This window comes from Varanus komodoensis, unplaced genomic scaffold (genome assembly GCF_004798865.1).
Source record: "Varanus komodoensis strain SLA01 unplaced genomic scaffold, ASM479886v1 scaffold16, whole genome shotgun sequence".
NCBI classification, from domain to species: Eukaryota; Metazoa; Chordata; class Lepidosauria; order Squamata; family Varanidae; genus Varanus; species Varanus komodoensis.
The window spans coordinates 10838624-10845410 of record NW_025335468.1 but is presented as its reverse complement, the minus strand read 5'-3'; positions in this window follow the sequence as shown (position 1 = coordinate 10845410).

Genomic DNA, 6787 nt, shown 5'->3' with positions numbered 1-6787 from the left:
CGTCACCGAGCGGGCGGGGCCTCCCGCGGAAGCGCCCTCCCGCGCCCGCAGCCGTAGGCGGCGCTCCTGCCTCCTCGGTGGCCGTGCTTCTCGCGGAGACTGGGGCGCGGGGAAAGAACGGCGCACTTAATCTGTGCTTAACCAGAAGCAGCGGAGGTGGCGCCGCTGCACTTGTGGCTGCTCGTTGCCGTTCTGTGCCGTCAAGTCATCTCCGTCTAACGGCGACGCCTGTGAATGAAATGCGCCAGATTGGCCTGTCCAGGACAGCCCTGCTTAGCTGTGCAAAAATCAAGGCTGTGCCTTCCTTTATGGAGTCAGCCCATCGCTTATTCGCGCTCCCTTTTCTACTGCTTTCGACGTGCCCTGGCACGATCGCCTTCTCCAGTCGTGCCTTTTCATGTTCTGTGCGAAATCTGGCAGCCTCAGTTGTGTCATTTTTGCTTCTGGGGAAAACCTGGGCTTGATATGATCTAGGACCCAGCTTTCTGTCGGTCCAGGGTATTTGAAAAACTCCTCCAGCACCATGTTTCAAAGGCATCTATTTTCTTCCTGCCAGCTCTCGTCACTGTCCAGCTTTCACTCCCATTCGTAGTGAGTTGGTTTTGCGTAAACTGTGTGTATGTGTGTGTGTGTGATTGAATGAATGAGTAAGCAGCACTATGCGTGGGTTTATGTTTTTGTGTAATGAGATGTAACTAGGTAACTCTTTCGCTCTTGTTACTTACATTTATTTACCCTGAGATGATTATTTACACTGTTGCTTATATTTACACTGAGACACTGAGGAGATTAATTCAGTATCCTTGCAGTGCCTGTGTCGGCAATATCAAAACAGTGATGGTACAGTGTGGTGTTGCTGCCCAGCATTACAATGCCAATTTCTAACATTCTGCAGTTGAGCAGGTATACATTTGTTTATCGCATCAAAATACACTATTTTAATAGGCATATTAATCAGTGTACATAGTATATAATTACAGCACTACCGGAACATAAGGAAAGGCATGCTGGATCAGACCCAAGGTCCATCTAGTCCAGCACTTGTTACACTTAGTAACCAACCAGCTTTCCACAGGAGCACTCAAGCAGGACGGGTGCAAGTCCTCCTCCTGCCCAAGCTCCTCAGCAACTGGTGTATCCAGGCAGGCCACCTCTGGTCAAGGAGGCAGCAGTTTGCAAGGCCAGTAACCACTGATAGCTGCCTCCTCCTCCTCCTCCTCCTCCATAAATCTGCCCTTTTAAAGCCATCCGGATTGGTGGCCTTCACCACTTCCTGTGCCAGTGAATTCCATAGTTTAACTATATCCTGTGTGGAGGAGCACTTCCTTTTAGCAGTTCTGATCCTCCCACCAATCACCTTGCCTCTGGGATTGAGTGTAATAGAAAAGGGACAAAAATGTCTCCCTCCCTATTTTCTCCACATCCTGCATTATTTTAAACACCTCTACCTATCCTGTCTCACCTTGGTTGCCCTTTTTCCAAGCTGAACTGTCCCAGTTGTAGCCACGGTCCCTAGGGGAGCTCCTCTAGCCCCCTGATCATTTTTGCACTTCTTTGTACTTTTTCCAACTCATAATGTCCTTTCCAGGTAAGGCGAACAGAACCGAACACAATATTTCAGGTGCATTTTGGCAATTCTATTTCCTATTCCATTCCTAATTATGTCTTGCGTGGAGTTTGCCTTCTTCACAGTAGCTGAGCACATTTTCATCAAGACCCAAACATCCCTTTCTTGCTCAGCTCAGCAGCAATCCTGTGTTTGCACTTTCTTCTTTCGCTTTCATCAAAAGTTTCTTTCTTCCAACAATATAGTATCATCTGCATATCATAAATTATTGATGGCTATTCCCCCAATTCTCACCCCTTTTCCTTATAATGTATTCTGCATACAGCTTGAACAGACAAGGAGATAAAATACACCTTTATCTGATGCCTTTGCCTATAACATACCATTCTGTTTCTTCATATTCTGTTCTAACATCTTGCCCAGGACAATCAAGTGCTGAGGCACACCCATATCTTTCAGAACCACTCATTGCTTCTCATGATTCTCATTCTCAAAAGGCTTCACAGTAGTCTATAAAGCATAGACTGAGCTTCTCCTGAAATTCTTTATATTTGTGAAAAGATCTCAAGTGACTATTTTCAGAATCTAGCTAGAACATCAATCATTTCTCACCCCAGGTAAAGTAAAATTCTTTGTTGCAACACCTTGAGCATCATTTGCTTGCGTGGGAATTTAGTACAGTGGTCCTATGACTGCAGTCTTTTGCATCTCCTTTCTTGGGAACTGGAATATATATTGAACATTTCCAGTTGCTGGGCCAAATATGGAAGTTGTTTTCCATATTTGCTGGCATATTTCTCTTAGGATTTGGACCAATTCATTTTCTGCAGCTTGGAATAGTTCTACTTGTGCCTTATCAACTTGGGTTGCTTTATTCCTTCTAAGTGATTTCTGCCATACTTTAGATTTTTTTAATTGCACTTTACGTTCACAGTAGATTACATCAGCATATACAGCTTTCTATGAGGTATCTGTGTATGGGCTTGTATTTATGACTGCATGGGGATTATAAGGTATACAGTATGTATAACTTTGGGAACAATCCTGTACATGTTTAGATTGAAAAAAGCCTACAGCTCCCAGCATTCCCTAGCAAGTATGGTCTTTATTCTGTCTAAGTATGCACAGGATTGTATCCTCAGATACAGTATCTGGGTTTCAAGAGGGTGTCATACCTTAGCTTACCTGTTGGGTATACCTAGTTTGGCTGGCATAATACTGTCTGTTTGACTTTAACAGTCTTGTTATGGTGTAATGAAAAGAGAGGTGCATTGTGGTTATAAAAGTGTACTAATTAATAGCTACATAAATACGGAAGAGTGAATTTTGCAGAGCAAAAGATGCTGGAGGCATCCAATGTTATTTGTCTGAAGGCACATGATAACAGCAGCCTTCCTCAAGCTAAACACACAGTCCTTGATTTGCTGCAGAACCTTATGTACACCATCTTGAATTGCATGGAAATATTTCAATTATTTATTATATTTTAGGCAACTTTTTAGGACAGATTACTCTTACAATAGCTTACAAAATGTACTTACACCACAAAATTGTAATTCCAATAATGTAAACAGGTACAAACATCAGAATTCGAGGCAAAACCATTAATCATATCTGAAGCCAACAAACATTTTTTTAAAGTAGCTCAAATAATGCAAAAAAAGAGAAAACCCTTGCAGTCTAAAAGCTAGCAAGCAGCTTAAAATAGATCTTCAAACCCTTTCTGAAGAACTGACAGGGCCAACCGTACATTCCTGGAGTGGGAGTTCCACAAATTAGGAACCACCACAGAAAGGTGGGATACAAATGTAATTGTAAAAGATACGTACAAAAAGCTTACTAATGCAGGCCTCTATGTCCCTGGCATTGCATTTATTTGTTTGTTTGTTTTGGAATTAATTACCCACACCAATATTCCTAAATAGGACTTTTTGGTCCACTTAAACCAGTTAATCCTAATAATCCACTTCCTACCCTCCTGGAGAGGAAATTGAAAAAGAAAAAGCTGCCATTGACTCCACCGGAAACATTTTTGCAGCACTGTGGCAAACTTTCCTGCTGCCTGAGGCAGGAGTGGATACAGCTGTGGTGCTGCCCGTCATTTCCCACCCTGCGCACCCACTGCTGCGACATCTCTCCCTCCCTTGCACCGCCTCTGCTTCCCGCAGCTTCTCCCCGCTTCCGGCCTGCTGCGTGTGCCGGCCCCCACCCACCCTGCACTGTGCCACACTGGGCAACCCACCGGAGGGTGCCTGCCTCCATCCACCCTCTCCTCCGGGCAGTCTCCAAGGATATCCTCCCGCAATGCCTGGTTCTGAAGAAGGACACCTCTGCCTGTTGCTTTCCCAGCCAGCACTGCTTTTCCAAAAGTTCTCGTGTGTGCATGGCGGGGAGGGGGGAGTTAAAGACGACCCTGGTGAAGGCTGCAGGCAGCAGAGAGAGAGGAGTCACTCTCAGAGTGCACACCAGGCGGTGGAAGCCACGTGGCAGGGGAGGGAGAGGTTGTGAGATGTGACGGTGAAGGCAGCCAAGGGTGGTGTGGGTGGCGTGCCATTTCCCACTCGTATTCCACTGGCATTTAATTTCAGGGGGAGAAATAGAGGGGAAGAAGGTTTATTCCACCTCCCCTAGAGTGCAGTGGTTCCAATCCAAATGGAGACAATATGTGCTGACAAGAGGGTAAAAATAATGCATCCCACCTGAGCTACTCAGTTAGCCTAACTTCTAGTCTGGCTTTTAGGCTGCTCTGATTTGCGGGAGGAGAATGGTCAGCTCGGTCTTTTCATGGGAGCTCCCACATGCAGGTCTCAGCATGAAACCCTCTGCTCCATGAAAGAGTATCAGGAAAGGAGGCTGAGCCAAATCTGAGCAGCTACAACTATCCTCCTCACTCTGGAGATCTTCACAAGGAAGATCCTAGCAAAAAGTAAGTGGCTGCTGCCATTTTTAAGGAATTCCTGCTGAGAATAAGAGGCAGTCCCTCAGAGCCTCCACAAATATGTCATCCCTGCTTCCTACTCAGCTAGATCAAAAGCCACACTCTGATCTAATAATGTCATTAGAACTTAGTTGACTTTGTTGCTCTCTAAGCAAAAATTGTTGTCTACGGCTGCAAGCCCATCTTCCAATCTGTATTCATGGGAGAGCCCACAAGTCAGTATTCCCAACTGAAGCACGAGAAAAAGCCTACCTAAACAGCTTATGTGGTTTTCAGACTGTCTCTCTTGGATTTAAAACCCCACTTGTGGGGTGACTATCTAGGCCACCTCACAATGTAGTTGTGAAATTAAAACAAGGGCAGAGAAACTCTGTATACCATGACCTAGAAGGAAGGGCAACATAAAAATATGAAAAATAAAATACTTGGGAAGCACAGATATGGTGAGCTGTGCTATATACCACATTTAAAGCAGTAGATGCTATTCTGTTCTCTCAATACATCGTCATCCCTTGCCCATTGCTTGCCAAGCTTCAACAAACAAATAAACAGAGCATGGTTTGTTTGACTTTCCATATGCTGTATTTGAAAATAGCATCAGTATCCTTAAAGGGGAGAAATATCACTGGCTAAGCACTCTGAAGTTGTGCAAGTTCTACTGCAGTTAAGTCATTGTGAATTTACGAACATAGATGACGAATGTATACACATGCTAGACAGTTAATATAAATGTTTAAGTGTTACAACCATCAAGGATCCATCAAGAACAATTGTAAATCCAAGTGGATTCCAAATATGTTAAAAGGTGCAAACATCAATTTAACAGTATAATTATTTCTTTTTAACTACAAGCATAATCCAGTCCCTGTAAGGTTGAATATATTACCTAATATAAAAAACACATTTGCAATAGTATCTAGTTCTTTTTAACAAGTATTATTCTTTGAAGAAGCACAGAAAATCAAATTTATACCTTCTATTTGTTTCATTTCTTTCTTTAAAGCTTCATATTCCTAAAATTAATTCAAATTGTCATTTAAGACAAAAACTTGGATATATTTGGTATCTAAAAAGAAGGTGTTTCTAAATGTGAAAGGCATATCAGTTATTCAAATTTCTAATCAGACCCAGTTTTGTAAGCCCACTATTTACTATGAGATCAACTTTAAAGGACTTAAGGATGGCTTTCAGGTGTCCCACTCTGTAGAGACAATATTACAATAAAAATACATGTATTTCACCTGATTCTGCAACACCTGATAGCTCTCCACAAAATGTCTGAATTACCTCCCTGGACCAGTATAGTGTTTGAAGCAACATCAAAAGACAGTGAAGTTATACCTGGGCTGATCAATCTGCAGTAGTTCATTCCTACATGCAGGTCATCAATAGATGTTACATTCCACAAGTGATGAATGTATGTGTGTGTGGTTCAAAACACTGACATATTTGCCAATAAGAGATACACACTCACTATGCATATTGCATGGTAGTATAAAGATGCTGTCCAAATGTGAACAGTATTCCCCTATTATATTTGCATCCAGATCAGTATAATGGGGCAGCCAAACACTTCTGCAGCTCCTTACAGGAGCAGCTATCTGCTGCCCTGCATGTGTTCATATTTTCGGACAATGCAATATGTGAAATAGTATATGCATGTATATCCAGATGCAAGTCCCACTATATTCAGTGGGCCTTTTCCCCAGCTAAGTATGTAAAGGATTATAGCGTAGTGCTTGCAGTAAACCGGATTGGAGGTAAAATAGGATATCTTGTTGAAATATATCCCATACACAGTTAGGGTTTTACTTCTTCAGAAACAGCTAATATTACACATCATTAGTTACAGAATAACCCCCTGCATTGGGGGTGCAAGTATAGGCTGCAAGCAGCTATCCAAGACCTGCCTGGTGTCCCCCAAGACTCTCAGTATCTGCCACCACTAAAAGAAAGGGAACAGGCAAAAAAAATAGTGGGTTGAAATACATAAATGGCTTGAGGAAATGTTACAAAAACCTTTAATATTTAAACCTGAAGTTTTTTTTATTAGGCATTGTGTCTGATGATGTCGATAAGCAACGTATTTGATTCTACACGTGATTCTGCAGCAAGGATTGTATTTGCCCAACACTGAAGGAGTGAAGAACCACCTACTGACGAACTGATTTAAAAAAAAAAAAAATCTTGGACTGCACAGAAATGGACAGGCTGACTTTGTCTCTGAAGGAGAAAGAGGATGCATATTTCTGTCAAACTTGGAACTCTTTTTACTATTGGCT